This window comes from Netta rufina (genome assembly GCF_964035555.1).
Source record: "Netta rufina genome assembly, chromosome: 3".
NCBI lineage: Eukaryota > Metazoa > Chordata > Aves > Anseriformes > Anatidae > Netta > Netta rufina.
Window position 1 is genome coordinate 115,759,771 of NC_140125.1, and position 21,696 is coordinate 115,781,466.

The 21,696-nt window shown below is 36.4% G+C and overlaps 1 protein-coding gene across 2 annotated transcripts in view; it reads right to left on the bottom strand.

Moving 5' to 3' along the window:
* The window catches only part of SUPT3H (SPT3 homolog, SAGA and STAGA complex component), a 277,597-nt gene that overhangs the window by 64,456 nt on the left and 191,445 nt on the right, over nt 1-21,696 (bottom strand). The gene's annotated exons all lie outside the window — the stretch shown is intronic.

Consider the following 21,696-nt stretch of genomic DNA (forward strand, 5'->3'; position numbering starts at 1 on the left):
CTAGACTGAGGCCAATGTATCCTGCACTGAGCAGAACCAAAACTGTGTGCTTTTAAGATGGGAGCATTATCATCATTGGAATTAATAAATTACATCACATTAAAGGTGCACCAGACAGAGAAGAATATTGAAGTACCCCTTCCCATACAGACATTCAATACATAAGTGGTAAATAATATATTATAATAACTAAGTGTTAAATGTGTATGTCTTGGTTTCTTTCACTGTTAATCTATGCTTAGTTTTTCATGCTACTAAACACCTAATTGAGAAGAAACAACAAATAGAGTTTAAGAAAAATGTTTTAAAATGTTATCTACTGTATTAAAGTGTAAATGAAAAGCCTGTATTTCAAAAAAGTTAAGATTACGTACAGCCTCTTCTGTGTATTACTATGCTGTAACTGAATCATGCTTGAAGCAGCACTGGAGTACATGTTAAAGAATGAGCACATGCCCAAGTTTTGTTTACTTCAAGAGAGCAGAGTTCATTTTCACAAGGTAAGGATCTGGTCTCTAGAAGAGATTAAATCCTTCACATATTAGGGGCAGGAAGTGGTAGGTAGATTAAAGAGAATGATTATCCTTTTCAGAAGCAGACAGTTTAATCAAGTCTATTAAACAGTGAAGGCATATTGTCTTACACATCGAGGAAAGGAATATAACTATCTTCCAAACATAAAATAAAACATTAAACCTGGTAAGAGCAGAACTATAACTAAGGATTCAAAGTGCTATCAGGAGGGGCTGATGCCACTGAGACCGTACTGCAGGGAGCCCACACATCTCAAATCATCATGCACACAGAAGGTGAAGTAGAAGGCGTGTTTGCATTACAAACAAAAAAACAAACAAAACACACACACACAAATTTTGCTGTGAATTCCCAAGCTCTTTTACATCTGATAAAATCAAAATTGCAGAGTTCTTTAACCTGGTTTACTGGAAAAGAACAGGGCTGTTAATGAGAGTATTTGAAGACTGGTTGTACAACAGGATTTTTTTTTTAACACTTTCTTGTATCAGAAAAAAAAAAAATCAGTACTTCAAAACCACAGTTTCTTCTTCTCTGTTAGGTCATTCTTTTATGGCACTCCAATCCATCAATTATGAGATGGTGGTGGTGGACAACACATTCAATTTAGCAGTGAACTGAATGACTAACTGTGCAGGAACATACTTGGATATTCCTTCTTTCTTTTCATCTCTACCCAGCCACTCATTTCTATTGTATTTTGACTCTTAATCACCAGGATGGAAACTGTTACTTAAGTATTTTTCTATTCCTCTTCTATGCATTCTTCTGGCATCTCTACTACATTTTCTGGATCTGGCTGAAAATTTTTACTTATCTGAAACAGCAATCTATTCTATCAAGACATTAAATCTAAATTTATTTTATATCCTTTAAGAAAAAATGTCACAATAACTTCAATCCTCATCCAGCATGATCAGAACAGAGATCTGCTTTGCCTCAGAATTAATTCAGCTATACTTTTCAAGACAGAAAGAACCCCCAGGATCATCTAATCTGATCTTCTGCATAGCACAAGACACTTCTCACATAATATAAACTAGAATTTGCAGTTCTAGAATTTCTTGCATAATTTTACTACATTTGTTGAAATACATCTAATTTTGATTTAAATATTTCACATATTAAGATATATCTTCTTCAAATTATTTTAAATGTTAACTTTTTATGAAATGTGGTTTAAATTCTGCAATCATTTGTGCCTTTGCCAGTCACAAATTACTAGTTGGGTACTGCCAGATAACAATGAAATAATTTAACCATATGCGTGTAATCAAATGGACTGAACTTCTCTAAATATGACAAAGTTTTGAAATTTTACACATGGAAATGTTTTGGTTCTACCATCTTCGTAACTGTCCTTCAGCTGTTGTAGGCTGTTACCTAACCACTTTCAGGCCCCTCTTCTTAGGCTAAGTAAGACTAAGTAAGCTCAGCGTCTTCTCACAGGACATGCGCTCCAAGGCCCTTACCACCTCTCACTAGTTTTCAGCTCAACCTTTCCAGTTTCTCAGGATTTCTGTGGGTTTGAAGGGTGCCAGATGGGACACAGCGTTCCAGATTTAGCCTCAACAGCATCAAGCAGAAGGGAACAACTACTTCCTTCAGTCTGACAAGCACATTTCTTCTACTGTTGCTCATTGTGCATTTTGTTTTAGCTTTGATGATAACATACTGTGCCTCATATTCAGCCTGATGTTGAATCAGTCAAGTAAAAACAGCTTTTCACATAAATATCTGGACTATATTTTCTTCCCAATACACTCCAAAAAACAAAACATATTATGGCATGCAAACTCACAGTTCACAGGACTTCACAGCCTTTCCATCAGTCCTACCAGTTTTAGAATAGTCTACAATTAACCAGCAAATGCAGAAAAAATGAATAGATAGATAGGATAGGTATATGATCTTCAAAGCAAAGCAGAAGAGAACAGGTCATCTTTCTTCTTCATTTCTCAAGATTACAAACTGTAATTATCTTCTCTTATATCATCCCTGCTTTAGAAGAATTTAATGTTCTCTTATCTCCACGTTTCTAAGGTATATTTGATAAACTCAAATTGAATCAATAGCATGGGATAAAATGGGAGCAGAAAGATTGTGCATATTACTGCAAACACACAGTTACTCTGGGGCAGAATAGTTTAAAGGAAATAGCATTCAACTTCGGGCAAGACACAGAAAGACTGTGAAAACTCAATAATCTCTATGTAATGCTTCCTTTTAAATCTGTAGAATACCCACTTGCAATTTTTTATAGTCTTTTTTTTTTTTTTTTTTCAACTATAATTTCAGACACTTTAAATAAGAAATTGTCTAAATTGTCTTATTTGAAAGAGAAGTCATTCCAACAAAGGTGAAGTCCTCTTTCATCAGTATAAAAACAAGTTTGCTAAGTCTTTCCTACATGATGAAACACTGAAACCTTATGTCCATGCTTCCTAGAAGCAATCTCAGCTTGAAACAATAAATGACATGAATGGCACAGTCCCACTGGTTCATCAAAATATATTAAATATATATATATAGAGAGAGAGAGTTTTCACTCCCTTTACAGTAGTATTAGTCACTTACAGCAGTTAAGAAGCTGAATTATGTGTTGTACAGCAGAGTTAAAATACTTTGCATGCTTTCCTTGGAACATGCTGAAGGATGCAGTAGATAGGACCTGGCACATTAGATGTATGCATAGTCTTCCAAAAATGTGTTGCATTATATCTTTCTTGCAGCATGAAGAACTAAAAAAGACTAAACTTTAGGAATAGAAAGAAAAGGTAAAGAGCTGAATACTGTCACCTGCCATGCAGGATGAAAAGAATCTTATTTGGATTCCATTTCAAAGCTGTCACACTTGACATCTTTTGGGAAGAAGAGGCCAAATGTTAACTGGCTTACCGACTATTCAGTGTTTGAAGGAAATGTGCTGGGTAGCTGCTAAACTGGAACATTTGAATAGCACACACAGCATAGCTGGGTGTCCCTGGGCTGGCAACAATTAAGATGTTGGCTTCTCAGGCTATTTGCTTATTCATATTGTGGCATGATTTCCTGATTTCTTTTGCTGAAGACCTTCTCACTGTGCACCTATCATGGTTTCAAAGGAGTGACTAGTCTAGAAAGAAAAACAAAATTGCCCTGCAGTGGCTGATATTACTAGAAGAGATGCCACTGCTTTCAATTGTAAGTTGCCATGAAGCATACATAGATTACCCTCTGCATGTGATTTCTTTTAATTTTTTTTTTTCATTTAGACTGGAGAATAACAGCTCACATGCTGCAGGTCAAAAAATGTCTAAACTAAAATAATTATAATCTGTGAAACAAAGCACAAAGTAGCTCAATATTGAAAAGCTTGCATAATATAACGAAAACATTTTTATTCTCTGTATCTTGAAATTATCTGAAGTTATCACTATCTGAAGATTTCTGTTACATAAAGGAAAAATGTATTTACTCTTCTAAGGATGACTTGAAATGGTAAGCAAAGAAAAGGAGGCATTTTAAGAGTAAGCATTTTCAAAGTTTAAGCTTACTCAGAGTTTTATACAGAAAATAAAAATGTCACTTGGGGAAAGATCAATAGCTTTTGTAATGCAATACATGGTTTGGCTATAAAACACAGACATACAGGAGATTTTTATCATTTTTACCCACCTCTTATAGAACATACCATGCATTCTCAGTAACCATTAATCTGAACAAGTCTGCGTAACAAGTCTGAGGCCTTTGATGCAATACCATTTTGAGAGTTCCTGAATTTAGTACAAAGTTCCTCATATCTTCATTACTAGAAGAAAACATGAGGTCTTTTTCAGGTAGACCATGAAGGTCAGAGGTTGGACTCAATGATCTTGAGGTCTCTTCCAACCTAGAAATTCTGTGATTCTGTGATTCTGTGTGATTTCCATTTTAATGTATTTGTACAGTTATAACTAGTAATAAAAGTTCTTTTTTATTTTTTTATACATTACTAATGCTCTCCTCCCTCCCAAATAAACAGAGTTTAAGATCTTAAGAACCTTTAAAATCTTAAGAACTGTTACAGAGATGCTAGGGTGCTATTACTTTAACCGCAATAAAAGCAAGCTGTGGATGATAATAAATATATATCAAAATATACTTTTTCATGATAGAAAAATGGATATTTACTGTCTATGGACAAAGGATGGGATTCACTTGACAAAGTTAGACATCTACAGTGTGCTAATTAGTCATCTAAAGTATATTTATAATCAAAAAGATATTAAGATGCTTTCAGAGACCAACTTTTTCCTAAACTAGATGTTCAAAATAGGTCAGACTAACCACTTCTGTGAATTTGTCTGCAGTTCATCCACAGTGGACAACAGCAGTGGAGTTCTGTGGACATTGGCTTAGGTCTACATGTCCAAATTACAAACATCGTCCAAAATGCAAGAGGAATCCTACTTTGAGAGTGATGATCAAAGGATATCATCACCAATAGGGCAACACAAAAGCCAAGACTAAAGAATGACTCAGGAAATTTGGTTCCACAAAAGCGTCTTTGTATCCTGGGCGTTCATTAACTCCCTCCATCTTCCTCCAAGTATTTAAAAATGTAAGCTAACAAAGCAGATAAGTAGGAGGAAGGGAGCTGGCAAGACAATTTAAGATTATGTACAAATTTTAAGGAGATTTTAAAGAAAGAAAGCAAATGGAAATGCGCAGGCAGTAACAAAATGAATGGATTAATTCCCAGTAGTCATGATCTCATTGCTTAAGGAATAAATAATACTGGTCTCCTGATAGGAAGTCACCACTGCTCTAACACTTTGCCTTTGAACATAAGCAAAATCCTCACATACTGTCTTTATTTGAACCAGCTCCGTATCATATCCAAATTCCTTTTCTAAATTTATTACTGCTGGTCTGAAATTTGGAGCTGGAACCTGTAAACAAAACATTTCCAGTTCTTGAGATACCTTTGATTTCTACAGGAAGATTTTTTTTTTTTTTCTGCTATTATAAACGACATCATGAATTTTGTAAAACTACACGTTAAATTTACGGCTATCTTCTACCAGTGCTTTCCAAAACCTGTAAAATATTTTTGGATAAAATATGCTATCAAACTTAAAAAGTTATGTGGAATTTATTAATATATTAAAAAGGCTTATATTCCCTTACTTTCCTGATTGAGGACACTGTAACACCTTTCTGTGGTTTTCATCTGGCTGTACACCAAAAGCCTTATGTCAGGTTAATATTAGGATATTTGTATGTCTTCTGGATAGCATTCTTCTGAACACTTATCCTAACTCTGTATCAATATGTGAGGTTAATATAACCAGCTTTAGCAGCTCACGAGTAAAGCTGTCAGTCATCAAAGTAGGCATCACCTCATAGTCTGGGAGATACAAACAGCAATGTAGGTCCTTTTGTATAATGAGTTTTGCGTTTTATTTCAAACTTACAGTCAAAATCACAATCAGTTTAAAAATAATACAACATTTATAGGTTATATTTTTAAGCAAAAGCAAAACATTGTAAACTGGGAGAAACTTCAAAAAATATTTCTTTTAAGGCTACCACTAGAGATATGGATAGATGGATAAATAAAAGGGTAGACAGATTAAAAACTCTATTTAAAAGGTGTACTAAGGTAATATTTAAATTGGATTCTATGCAAATGTCTTGCCATTATGTCCCACCTCAAAAATCCTTTTGTAACTCTCACCCTCATGATATTTCCACCATCATTATTTGCAGATAGGTTGGTTTTGAACTCAATTTAGGTACAGCCACTTGCATCCAGAATCGGTAATGTAGCCCTGAACAACTCAAGAGCTGCCTGACAACATGATTCCCTGAATCTACACTTCTTCCATGCTACTGAAATCCTCCCCACACTACACTGATGTTTTGTTTGGTCTTGTTGGCAGTAATTCATGGAGGGTTTTTTTTGCTTAAAGGCTGTTTGTGGTCTTGGATGAAGGCTGGCTTGGAGTGGCACATGCACAACATACCGTGCGCACTTGCTCACGATGCTGGGTGAAGAAGATTCTTCTTCTTCCTTGGAGGATCCAGTCCTGCTCCTACTGGTCTGAATGGAACAGTACAAGGGGCTGCTTCAACCTGAAGTTCACCAGTGGAAGATTGACCCTACACAGAATTAGCCTCAGTGAAACTGAATTTCCAGGCATATTCTGCCTGGTCACTCACCCCCAGTACGTCCAGAATTATTCCAGCCATGACCTGTTAAGCAATGCATCTAGTAAAGCTAATGAAGCTGAACAGTAGGTAAATTCAGGAAAAGCCAGGGACAGGCACTCCACTGGTTTTAATCATTGAATAGAAGTAAGAAAACAAGCTTCATTTTAAAAACATGCATCAGAAATTTCTGTCCTGTTACTAGCTGGTATCAATATGCTTCCAAAAATAGATTACAGAATTTGCTAATGTTAAATGAAAAATGAAGAAGTCCTCAAGAGCTGAGGTCTCACACCCTTATGTTGGAAAGAAAGGAAAGCACAGCAAACTCAGGGTACATATTGATAAACAATACCTGTGAAAAATTTCATTATTCTGCAAGGCACATCTCTGTAATTCTTTGTGTATCAGGCCTGCTGACAGGTACTGCAAAATGCCCTCCTGAATAATCCTCTGGAGGTCCACACTAAAAGTAGGTGCATAAGACAACTAAGGACAAGTTTGAGTAGAAGAAACTTAAATAACTGATTGACTAAAGGACTAAATTTCAGGCAACGTGGGCAGTACATATTCATTTCAGTCCTCTTAGCTAATTTGTAAATACCATAATTCTGTCTTTTGCCTCACTATCAGTAAGAAGAGGTATTTATTTATTTGCAGTGGAACAGCCAGTTGTCACAGTGTCTGCCATTCTTGGGGATGTCACCATCCCTCCCAAGATATTATAATTGAAAAACTGTTTCTTGAGAAATTACATTAAACAATACTCTAACTTCCAACACAATAGCAGAATATACATGCATAAAATCAATAAATTCAAGACACGGTATTTGTGCTATATGCATAATTATTTGTTGTGCCCTATAGCAATCCACTTCAGAAGACTGACTTTGGTCTTACAATCCATAAATGAAATCCTGGTTCTACAGGGTCCACAGCGAAACTTTATTTAACTTCAACAGCTGTAGGACCTCACCCTACAAACAGCTCGCCTAACTTAGTATTGAATCTGGTGCAGATGGTCAGCACCCTCCTCTGAAAGGAAAGCAGAAAAATGGACTTGCAGAACAGGACACTGCTTCTGAAATAGCCTTTTATTGATGTGCTCTCAGGATTAGAAATCCAAGTTAGACTCCATATATTACTTTTGTAGCAATATATCTTAAAGCCTTCCACTTTCAGAAGGAACCGTGCAAATCAACTCAAAAGGTTTTTGAAAATGAAAATGGGCTGGCGTGGATCTGGAGAGAGCTTGGCTGCTGCTAAGCAGGCTGGGTTCTGCCATGAGTTCATGGCAGTTTTGACTTTTGAGCTAGAACGCACTTTCTAAAACACTGAGATGCTGTCCTAACTGGGAGATTAAGAGCTACAGGATGCATTTTGTACAAGACACTGATCAGGTTTTTGAAAGGGAGGCCACTAATTCATTAACGCACCCATTTTATTAATTATAAGAATGAGTAAAACGATTTAGTTCATCCATTTTCCATGAAAAATCCTAATCTGGAAACTTGTATGAGGAATTTATTTAAGAAGTGTATTCATGAATATCTGTGAGTAAAAGTAAATTAATTGAAAAAGTAAAAGTAAATTAATTGAAATTGAAGTACACTGTCCTACAGGTATGCTGTTGTGCTCTCCTTGGCATGTGACTAGAGAACATCCACAATTACCTGAAGTAACTGAGAAAAAATCAGATTTGTATGAGACTGTAATCAGAGAACAAGAAATAGCAGCACTCAAATATGTATTCTGACTTCTTTAACAAAAGTGTGCACATGGACATTTCACATTCAGATTGTGGCACTTATACCACGGGGTCCAATTCTGTGGTCAGACTTTTATTCTTTTTAGAAAAGTCTTTCTAATTTGAGAATTGCAAGATATGGAGCTCCAGATAGAAATCAAATCATGAAATTCAGAGAATAAGTGAGTCACACATAGAGTTAAAAATGTTTCCCTCAGAAAAAAACAGTGACTGCTGTGTGTAATCTGCATGGATTTTTAGAAAGAGAGAGTAACTTTCTCATTAAGAAGCCCAAAATAGCTGATAAGAGACCTCTCTCAGCCTCACAGCCTGCATTTGGCTGCCTGCTGCCTCTTGACTAGCTCAGGCTTCCCCACCAGAAAAAGAACAGGATTTCAATATCCAAAACTCCTACCTCAGTTCTGCCACTGCCTTGATCTCTGAGCATGATAGAGTGCAAGTGAAGGCTGAATGAATCACCTTTCAAGGCTTGTTTCACAGTTGTAAAGTTTGCAGTAGGTCAGGGAGAAAATAAAAAATAAAACATCAAAACTGCACAAGCAAGACCCGAAAAATTCATTGTCTGAATTGAAAGGCTTGGAACAAAAGCACTGGTGTATTTATTATTATTATTTATTTAAGGGGACATCATTCACAACACTGAACAAAGTCTATGCCAGTGTGAATATTTTATTAGCCAAATGCTGATGATTGTGTGACACTTGCTATTTATTTAACTATGCAAAATACTCTATGCTGCTGTTTGTTATTGTTTCTCAATTTTTGTAAACATGGGGAAATTTATCTTCATAGAATTCTATGAGCATTATCTCCACCATATAGCTGAGAAGTCGAATCATAAAAAGACTATTATCCCAAGGCAATGTTTTATTCTGCAAATGCTTCTCTTTTATTGACTTTTTCTTTTAATTTTCTAATGTTAGGGATGAAAAAGAAAATGTTAAAGTTCAGGATTTAAGAAAATGATTTAGCATTTGGAAGTAAGTTAATTTGAACCATCAGCTAATTTGGAACAATCTATTTATTTAGGCCCTTACACCATGCCTATTGATAAATATACCACAAAATTATTAGGCGTTTACATAAAACCAAAGAAACATATGCTGTCATTAATTCAAAACAATCACCACCAGTCAGTCACTCCAGGAGTTCTCTTAATGAACATCCCCATTCCCTCTTCCTCCTCCAAAAAAAACCCAAAAACAACCAGACCTCCCTTCCCCCCCCCACACACACACAAAAACAAACAAACAAAACAAAACCAAAAACAAAACAAACAAACAAAAAAAAGGGGGGAAATCTCAAAAAAATATATTTTTGAATTGTATAAAATTTTCACAATAACTCTTAAACTAATTACATTTTAATTTGTGTAAGAAGATGAACTGAAACATTCAGATCAAGCTTTACTCATACTTCATTTAAAAATAGAAAGTTTTGAATTATTAACAAAAATTGCCAGATTTTTTTTAGTTTGGTTAAGAGCAGAGGAATATTTTGAGACTCTCTAAAGGCTGAAATTCGAAGTGAAACTTAGTGCCTCGTGAAAAACTATGTCAATATATAATGGCAGCTTTTAATATCTAAAATGTAGATGTTTTGTACTAGTGAAACAACAGAACCCTTCCAATAAATCACATTTTATATAATCCCAGCTAATTTGTGGCAAAACAAACTAAAATGTTGTTTTACAAGTTTTCATGAATCAATTACCTTCAACAGAAGAAACAGGATCTATGTATCCTCATCTCCTGCTCTGTAATACCAATTGTCCCCTCCATCCCTTACTGTTATTGACCCTTAATGTATTTATAAAAATGACAATAGTTTTGATGGGATTTTGGTTTTAATCCTGAGATTAGGGAGTGACTGCAAAGAGCACCTACTGTATATGGATTCATTACCATAAGCTTTACTGATAGTTTACCCTGTTTCCTAATGAAAACAACAAAAAAAACCCACCGTGTCTCTATTAAAAAGCAATCAGATTTGCTACGCTGGTGACACTTTAAAGAGCACATTATGTGGGAAAACAAAATAAACATTTACCCTGGCAAATGAAAGTGAATTTGGGTTTTGACATACTTGGCAGGAAGGCAGAATTATATTCATGTCAAGTATGCAGAAAAGCTAATATAATATTTAAATATTTGCTTAACTAATATAGAATTTAAAACAACACATTAGAAGAAACATTTTTTGTGAAACATTTTAAAGTTTTTTAGTATAGGCTACTCCACAAAAGTAATATGCTCAGCTGAAATTTCAGACTTTTACAGCCTTTGTTGCACATTCCATTCACTTGTAGAGTGGTAAAGAATCTTCATATTCTACTGACAAGTCTTTACTTATATTTCCAAGACAAAGGCAGTTCTTATACTGATGGTTTAACTTGATAATGAATTTATGCAGCTTTCCAGAGAAACAGCCCTTGAGAATCAGAATCTTACAAATATTGATGTTAATGTTAACACTATCTTAGCTAAACCCTACAGCACTCTTCTGTGGTTTGGTATTTTGCACATGCAATTGTTTCAAAACTCCTTTCATTTGCAACAGGACATAATTCATTGAAGACAGATCTTTATATTGCTCAGAGTGTATCTGAATGCTGTACGTCAATGACTGCTGAAATACTCAACCAGACCTCAGCTCTAATTCATATATTGTGCTGTATGAACGGAGTACCCCAGACCTCCACTTTTACACATCGTGATAACCATGTTAGATAGAAGGATGCTGGGTGGTGTTTTAGCTCCAAAAGAATTTAGATGCACTGTCTAAATACATGGCTACTGAACTTTCTTTTAGAGGTGTAAATCTAATTTTATACTAGCTGTATATATCCACAAAAATCATATTTACCAGCGTATTGCAATTATAAATGATGATGAAATTTGATATACAATTTTATGAATTACTACCAGTATTTTAAAACATTTCTTTTAAGAAAACACTTATCTTTCCTCATTTTTAGAGAGATTAATAACTAGAAAATATTTTGAAGTATTCTAAATCGCTTACATAAAAATATAATAATAATTAAAACCAACATCATTCTTTGTTGTAACTGTATGTTTTAGAAATATGTCATTTTAAAACCACTTCAAAATAATTCATTCAAATATATCTGATTTGCAAATTCAGTTATGCACTATTAAACCAAGTGCTAAGATCTTCCGTTCTTCTAAATCAGCACAGCTCCTCTGAGTCCCATCATAAAACAGAAACTACTGTTTATTTCACATCAGTAATTAAAAAGGGATATAGAGTTTTCACACCATAAGACATAAACAAAAAGGTCTAGTTTGGGGAATTTGACTATCAATCTTCTTCATTTACAGTGCAAAATGCAGTGCTGCATTAGTAATAACTACGCACATAGTACTTATTCAGCCAGGCAGCCTGTTACAGAAAATAATATAACAAGAGACTCTTCCCTGCACATATTCTTAAAATTGGCTGCAATCAAAACTATGCTTTCCAAGAACATTACCACAGACCAATTCTACATGCCAAACTATCAGACATTTACAAAAGAAGAAAATACAAAACATTTAAAAATACATAGAATTATTATTATTTGGATTCTACTTTTATTCTGTGGTTAGTCAAATTATTTTAAATGATAGAAAGGTCTGAAATCAAGAGCTTAGCAACAGATAGCCCAGAATACTACTACCAGGACAATCTTCTGAAAAGGAAGCCACAGCTCAGATTCCTGTTCAAAATCAGGTATAAATATTTTGAATATATGCTATAGTTCAAGCTGGTATTCTTATTTCTGGACATATATAGTTATGTAAATTTAAATTCAACATGAAAATAACTTATTTTTGGAAATGTTGAAACTTGTTCACATTTCTAAGATTTTATCTCCTTTTGTATCGATTTTGTTATAGGTTTAGACTGACTGAAATGGAAGGCTTAAGGTTTTTCTTTTGTGGAGGGTGATTCAAAAATCTACAGAGACAACAATAATAAATAAATAAATCACGTAACCCTAGTCACAGAATAATGGAAAATCACCTTAATTTCAAAATATTTTAGCCAACAACAAAATCTAGCTGGGATGTAAAGAAAAAGACTTTTAATAAAGAGATTTTGAAGTGTAGCTTTGAAGGTTTAAGTCTATTCAGTGTTAAATGTGCTTGAAGTAGAGCACCGTTAACTACCACTGTTTGGCATCAATTACTCAACTGTGCTCTTAGGAGTTGCTGTAGCTTCTCATGCCATTATATACACTGTGGGACAAAATTTACTCTTCAGTGGTGGCTGCTCAGATTCCTTAGGATTTCTGATTTTTTTTCTGACATTTTTCAAGTTACATCTCATATTCATCAAAGATGTCAATGTCTCAACAGCAGTTTTGTCTCTTTCTTTAAAATATAACATAGGGTAACAAGGTTAGCAATCATCTCACTTACATATTTCTTCAAATACTGGAACTAGAATTTAGATCTCCAGCCCTGAGGCATATCAAGAGTTAACTCCCATTTGAAGAAGGGTGTAATTAGTAGCTGGAGATCTGCTTGAGTTCAGGACATCTGAAGATGCTATTACAATTTTCAGATATAAAATAATTAGCTGATGATATGAGCTGACAGCTAATACATCTAAAGTAAACACAAAAAAAATATTTCCAAGCGGATGTAGAGTATGTGTTCCGTTTCTAAGCTGTTTGATATGGTGTTTGTAAGGAGCTAGGACTCGATACCAGATGCCGTATGTTCTACAAGCTTTTTCTGCAGATGTCTGCAGCCTGAGAAAATCAACAGTGCTTTGAATAATACTCCTAGTAAAAGCATCTTCTTGTCAGAGTCACTGTATGATATAGGATATGAATCCCACACAAGTGGATGAACTGATTTTAAATAATACCATCTGACAATGGTACAAAAAATTCCTAGTAGGTCTGACAAAGTCGTGGAAATGGCTGTTAGCCTTGGGAAATAAAATCCAGCCCCCTGACAAAGACTACCCATCCTTCTTTCGTTTGATCAAATGGAAAACCAAATTTAATGATTGCTTCCTAAGTTCCATAGCCAAAGCTTCTATAGCGCTTAACACCGCCACCAAGGAGTCCCTGTCTTTGCCCTTTCTGCATGTCACTCAAAAGAACGGTCTGGAAAAAAATGCTTATTACTTGAGAATAAAGTCTATGTATCTTAATGTGTATTTGATTTTACCAATTCATGCTGTTTTCTTGCCATTGCTGTTAATGAAGTTTCTTTTAGAACACTGAAAGAAAATCAACTGAAGTCTCAAGTACAGTATATGTGAGACAGATGCCAAGGAAATACTAAAAGCCTGACGCTACCTGTATACAAAAGCAAAAAGAGCTACCTCTTAAGCCATAAACCCACAAGTTCAAATGAGAATGCTTTTTCACTCAAAAATAAAACCTGTGGCTCCCCACCTGATAAAGATTTTACTGAATTCACATAAATCCATTTCTCAAATTTATTTGCTATGCAAAATCAAGATTTTTTCCAGTGACAATATTGTGGTCTTGTCCTCCCTGAAAATATAGGTCTCGTTTTGGATGTACTTCACCAATCCAAAGGGGCGGCATGGCCTAATTCTTGCCACTTTAAAGTTAACTAAATGTAAGCCCCAGGCTATTAAAAGGGTCAAATGCTAACCTGAAGAGTATTAAAAGATTAAACTCTGCATGTTCAACTCCATGACGAATTTATGTAAGGTAGCTACCTGAAAAAGAGAACTGTTCCCGTTTTTCTGAATACCCAAATTAAAATAAACTCTTGTGATTCAATTTGTGGAAGTGTTTAACTGTCTAGGTATCTTCAATTTCAATCAAAGATAGTAGAGCAAAAAGAAAGAAAGGCAAGGCAAGGAAATACAATTTTAAGCTTGGGGGGCAAAAGATACAAGCGACTCATACTAACGGCGTTATGCTTTCTTCCGCAGAGTTAACAAACTATGCCAGGTTATTACCTCTGCTGTGCTGCTGGGAATGTTGTGGGTCTGTTTTTAGTGGATTGTGTAAGTATGAGTCTCGCATTTTGCAACATGTTGAGCTTAATTACATTACTCTACCATTTCAACAGACACTTAAAATGCTTAAATCTTACTGCTTCTTATTCCATAGCCGCTACACATGTGTGAAGCTATCACTGAATGCAATTTTGCACAGCAGCCAGATCATATTCTTACGGAAGAATACAGCAAGCAACATTATAGATAAAATAAACCACAAGACTGAGACAAAATGAAAGACAGAAAACCCTGTTCCTTGTATACATAAAAAGTCTATTCCAGGAAATACCAGCAGTTACAGATTACAGAAAGTGCAGAAGCTGGAAAGTCCAATTATATGCTACCTAGATTTTTAAACAGTTTTTAGAAATCTGAGATGGTTTATCATTTATATGTTTTATAAAAGCTCTTATATTTCTACTCCACCTGCCACTTTAATATCTTAAATGGGAAACTTCATAATAGAATCATAGAATGGCAGAATAATTTACACTGGAAAAACCACGGGACCTTTCCAGAGATCTCCAGTTCAACTCGCTGCTCAAAACAGGTCCAGTTAGATCAAGTGGCTCATGACCACCCGCATTTGAAATATTTCTTAGTTGGAGATATTCTGCAAGTCTCCAAGTTCCTCATTTCTCTGACCAGAGAAGTGGTAGAGTTGACATGCCTTGAAGTATTTAAGAGATATGTGGACCTAATGCTTAGGGACATGGTTTAGTGGTGGACTTGGTAGTGTCGGGTTGATGCTTGGCCTTAAAAAATGATCTTAAAAGTCTTTTCTAATCCAAATGAATCTAAGATTCAGTCCTTTACATCGTATTATCACCAGTAATAAAATTTCCCTTTAGCCTTCTCATCTTCAGGCTGAATTTTGTCATCCTTTTGTCATCTGTCAGGTGCTCCAGTACCCAAAACTTCTTTGTGACCTTCTGCCAAACTTGCTTCAGTTTGTCACAGCCCTTCTAGTACTTGGGAGCACAACACTGGACACAGATTCCAGATGCACATCTCCATTTAGCCCAGGCTCCAACAGTAGCTAGCCATGGAGGTTTAGGAAATAGTATAACTAGAAGTTATAATAATTCTTACAATAATGCTTATAATAATTCTTTCCCTGAATAGTCACAAAAGTAGCTGGTGATCTGTGGCTTAAACACTTCTTTAGCCAAATGCAGCGCCTTTGTATTCAATAGCCTTCAACAGCTTTTTTCCCGTTTCACTTGTGCAATTCAATAGTTCTGAGCTCATTTCAGCTACATTTTGCTGAAATGCAGCCTGAAAATGCCTTTCAATGCTCCTCTATCTTGTCTGTATTCTACAGCCTGTGGATGCAGAGGCTGTTATGACACATAGCTTGCCCATTCCGCTAGCAGAGGGTAAATGCCAATTTAACAGACAGAGATCCTTAGTAATTCTGAAGAAGGTATTGGCAAGGCTGACCCATGAGCATGATTAAAAGTAGGATTCAGTTCCTGGCTGGAGTTTGATACTGGGAAAGGCATTGTCATTCCCTTAGCAATGACATAGAATGAGGACAGGAAAAAAGGACCTTCTCTCTACTGTATCTGTAATGTCCAGAAATAGCAGATAAATGAAATCACAGTTGGCACTACCTTAGGTCAAGAGGCATACCTCAGCCTCCTGTGGATGAGTCAGAAAAAGAACCTTTCTCTGACATTGGCTTGTGAATGTTGTCACCTAGCTGTTAAATCCAGGATGGCTCTCAGAGCTCTCCCTCTTCTGTAGCAGTTGAAATAGAACTCCATTAAAATCCCACAGGCATGCTTCCTCTACTGTCTTCAGTTGTGGAAAGAGCTTATTCCTTTCCACAGAAGGCTTTTTGCAATACAAATCCTTAAAGGGAAGGAGACAGAAACCTGGGAGCACACAATGAAGCTTGGTCAAACAAGTGTCGGGACACTGGCCAGCAGTCCAAAACTCAGGACCACAACTGAAAAGAATCCAACGTAGGGCCACCAAGATGATCAAGGGCCCAGAGACCCCGTGCTGTGAGGAGAGGCTGCAAGAGCTGGGGCTGCTGGGCCTGGAGCAGAGGAGGCTCCGGGGGAGCTCCCCCATGGCCGTCAGTACCCGCAGGGAGGTGCGGAGAGGCCGGAGCCGGGCTCTGCTCAGCGGTGCCCAGGGCCAGGCCCAGAGGCCCCGGGCCCAGCCTGGAGCCCCGGCGGCTCCCCCTGCCCCTCAGGCAGCACTGCTGGGCCCAGGGGTGCCGGAGCCCTGGCACAGGCTGCCCCAAGAGGGGCCGGGGGCTGCTCCTTGGAGAGCACACAGGGGTGCCCTCCAGCCTCAACCATTCTTTTGAGGTTCTATGAACCTCAGAAATACTAATCATTATCAACACGGATTTGTTTAATTGCTTTAAATCATGACAGCAATTTCAATACCCTACTGCCAATGGCACCTTTGTCAGACTTCAACATCAGTCCTTGTTCCCAATTCTCCGAAGTTTACATAAACAGTAACTGTGTTGTAAGTACCAATATATGGTGACTAGTATATCTAAGCAACAAACCCGTTAAACACAAGATCACAAATAAACATAGTATTAAAATACACTTGGAGAATGTTTCTTTAGTCTTACATTTGGCTCCTAATCAAATGCTCTGTGGAAATAGTGTTTAAATGTATGTGTGTCTACATTTAATTATAGATATAAATAATATATATATAAAGTTTCTTTCCAAAACTTAAGTTAAAACACAGTCATTTGGGTGTCAAAAATACAAAATACAACAGCCCAGAACCTTCCTCTTCCTAAGAAAAAGCAAACAGTGGCAAAAAAATATTCAAAGAACTAAAAGACAGAAAAGCAAAGAACACCTTGTCCTCCCAGCAAAACTGCCTAAATTTGCAGTATGAGCAACACTCACTAAAATGCTCTAAAACCAACAAAATTTTACCAGGACCCAAACAAATAGCACACTTCACGTAACCATAGCAATCAACCCCAATGTCAGAAAACCCTAATAATCCCAGTAATTTGTACCAGTGTAAGAAGTCTGTTGGTATTATTGGCTATAGCAAGTAACTTTTCCCATTTGATGGCTTTTCCCAATTCTGACGAGAATGACATCATATTAGCAGACACATAGATAATAACGAAAAATGGTTTCTGTTTATTTTCTGTTTACTTTTAACCAATTCAGCCATTACCCAAAAGAAATAGTGTTTTCCCAGTATCCCAAACATTCCCAAGCAGTGTGTAATCACAGAAACCATTAATAGCAGCAGGCTTATTTTTACACTGGATAATGGTCACAAACACTTTGATGCCCAGACAGCTAATTTACATTCGAGACACTACTAGTTTTAGCATCTTTGCACTCATCTGGGAACACTGGACTGATATGGAGAAATTAATTTCCTCTATATTTGGATTCCTAACTTTGGTAGGGTCTGTTTTGCCACATTGAAAAATATGAGAATAAAGGGATTTGTCTTGATTGATGTTCCATCTGTGCTCTTTTTAGTCTTTCCATCTATCTATACCAAAAGAAGGAGACAGTAGACAGGGAGCTGGTGCTGACCTAGCAGACTACTAGAGATCATTGTCACACTCTTTTTTTTTTTCATATCACCAAGATCAGGCTGCATACACAGAACTTTTTTCTCCAGAAAGAACCACCCTGAAGGCAACAGAAGAACTTTTCCTAACATCTGATGAAATCCATGTAAATGTGACTTAAATGTTTTTGAACAAAAACAAATAAACCTAAAGCAATTTTCTCTCTTAACTGAGAAATGAACCTCCCCATGGATTGTTTCTCTCTCATTTCTGAGTACAAAAACAGGCCTAAATACCTAAAATGTTTAAGCTTTTAGACACATACAGCTAAGTGAAATTCAGCCCAGCTTGTGGTAGTGAAGCACAGAGCTGTCAAAGCAGGTTAAAGAAGGAGAATCCTGGCTTTTTCTTACAGTGTCTCAGGAACCTAGGCAGGAACTCTCCCACTCCTACCTGAGTACATCACAAGCTCCTTTTCAAATTCAAAACAATCTCTTTTTTTTCATCCTGGACACATGGGTGAGAATGATACTGGCTTACTACTTTACATTTAAGGCTGCAACTATTTAGTCTATATAAGAGGTATTGTAAGACATAAGGCTTTTAATGGTATGGTTTCTCCTACTGTGTCACATCACTGGTATCCCTTAGCTCATTTTCGACAATGTTGGGTAAGGAACAAAGAAACTTCCTTATCAGTCTTACAGACAGATCTGTAAGAGTATTTTTAAAGACAACACAAAAATGCATCAGAGTTTAAATCCCGATTCTCGTATGAACCTGAGCAACCATACATAATTCATAGGCATACTTCACACCAGTCTCCCAAAACTTAAGCCTTCTCCACTTCTAATACTTCTTGTCCTTCAGCCTTCGCTCCCTAAATCTGGTCAGGATAGAAACAGAATGGTCACTCATAAATGCCTTGCAAGATAAATATGTCCCAAGGAGTCTCAAGAGCTCACTGTAATGAACATACAAACATCTGATCAGCTGAATAGCTCTTCAGACCCCACTATCCAGTACTGACTGTGTCTCCAGGAACTGCAGTGGAAGATGAGAAAATTTATATGCAAACATCCAAAACAAATTTAAGAAATTTCATTTGTAGCTGTATGCTATCCTACTCTTGTAGATGTAGATGTTAAAATCTAAGGAGGCTGAGTGCTTATAACCTGTGATTCTAAAAACTTAATAAATTACTAGATATAAGCACTGTATCATGAGATGAAAGTCACCCCCTCAACTAAATGGCAAGATTCTGTTCCAAAAGATAGCTTATATCAAGAATAATCTGAAAACAGTACGAAAGTTAAAAATAATCCTTTCTGGAGAAACAGAAAAATAAGTTTATCATTAAAAAAAATATGTATCAAGAAAGATGTGCTCTGAGAAACAATGCCCTCATGCTTCATAACATAAAACTTCTTAGTTTGTCTTCTCGCATGCAGTTTCTATTAAGTATGTGTTGTCTGTACTACAGCACTAAGCTTTCCATATGGGCTTTAAATCAAATTCCAGTTTGTTATTGATACACCCTGCATGAACAGATACTCCCTAAAGAGTAATGACCCCACACTGGCATAATTTTTGTCAGTGAAATGAGCACAGTAGTACTAGAAAAGGCCTCAAAGCTCTTTCTAAATCACTTCCTGCTTATTTTCTTTGTACATCTTTTCTAAATTAGCACAATGAATCTGAGTCGTTCAACACCATCTTTTGGATCCTCCCTGAACATAAGCACTCATAGGCTTCCGTTTGTTTGTTTTTTGATTATACCACTAAGGTTTAGCTTTCTCAACTAAAAAATGTCAGGTCCATACCCTAGCTCCAAGGGTAGCAATGGAGCATCCACGTGTCCCTGCTCCCGCTCTCCAAACCTTCCGAAGAGAGCGGCCACATCAAAACTATGCCATGGCAAGATCTGGCCCAGGCTAACTCCCAGACTATGCCCAGGAATTATTTGGGACACTGCTACTCAGTCCAGGTCAAAGTGTGACTTCTTCAAACTTTTAATGTAGATGATCATCAGTAGGAAGGAATCTTCTTGGTTACTGTCTAATTTACTACTACAGATGCAAATAAATGCCGATTTCTATGACTAGACTTCCAGAGTATTATTCCTGAGTTCCACATATAATACTTCCAGAGTATTATATCCAAGGTGCATTTAGTTGCATTTCACTGCCTTGTATAGGCACAAATGTATCATGTCTGAACACAGGTTAAATTCAAATGGAGCAATTTAATTTCATGTGAATGAAGGATAACTACTCTTTACTACACATCTACACTTTATTGCAATGTATTGTGTTTTGCACATAGCCCATTCTGTTTCTGTGAACTTTGTACAAATTCCCACCAACAGAAGCATACTACTGAGCAGTACTGGAAAAATCACATCCACAATGAACTTCCAAGAACAGTAATCTGTAGCTGGAATTTTTAAATATCTAACACATCATTCATAGGTCAACATACATTAAAGAATCAAAAGCTTCTGCCAATCTCTTTGGATAGGGATGTAGCTTAGTTTTACCTTTTGCTGTCATCTAGCTTGCTTTCAAGGTATTGTAATCTTCTAGTGAAGTTACTTTCCCTGCACTGTTTATTCAAACTTGCAATGTACTATGAAAGCATTATGGTAGCTACTGCAACTGAATTATTGCCATATAACATCTGAGTGTTGGAAATATATCCCTAAACTAGCAGTCAGAGTGACAGATGAATGGTGTTTCTTTTAGTCCTAGGGGAACAAAACTGAAATAGAGCATTCACAGTATGATGCTCTAAGCATTCCTTTGTATGGCAGTTCAGATTTCTGATGGGATTTTTTTTTCTTAGTGGGGTAGGTATTGGCACCATAAAACAGATGATAAAAAATGGACATTTACAGTCTGAGTTAGAAGTCAGCTTTGCCATTAAGATGAAAGAAGTTTTAAAACACCTCTGCTTGATTTTAATAATAACGCATGGTAAATTTGATAAAGGCTCTCATACAAAAAATTAGCAGAACTGGAGTTACCATTCAAGAAATCACAGCCAAAGCTGCAGCTCATTTTAGTACGGACAGGTCACCTGAGAGATTCAGAGTAGCAACATTAAGGACACAGAAACCCAAACCTGCATCTCTACCTAAACTGCACAAAAAGGAAAAATGTAACAGTCTTAAATAAACATACACCTTCCCATTACTCTGATTCAGCCATATCCCACAGGAATTCCAGTTCTCTTGAATTGATTTTTATGACACAGAGGAAAGCAGAATTGCAATCCACATGGAATGTTTTATTTTTGTAGATTCAGCCATCAAAGGCAAAAGAATGGAAATTAAATCCCTGAGCACTAGCAACCCTGGATATTCCAAAGTGAAGAAGGAGACACTAATCTGTACAATAATAAAGGGATGTTAGGTAGATCACCATTATGTGCTTTATTCTCAGGAGATGGTCACCTGTTATGAAGACAGCTTCTGTGATCTCCTTCATGTGTTCAGTTCAAATACGTGTATGGACCAGAATATTTTATTTCATCTACAACTTTTCTTACTTGGAGGAGCAGCATATCACTGGTTTGACTGCTGTCTTAGGAGGGCAAACTACTTGCTGTTATGAAGTGAGACTGTGCTGCCATTACAAGCTTTTATTTTGGTTTGGTTTTGCCAGTACAGCTGGCTGATTTATTACTATTCATT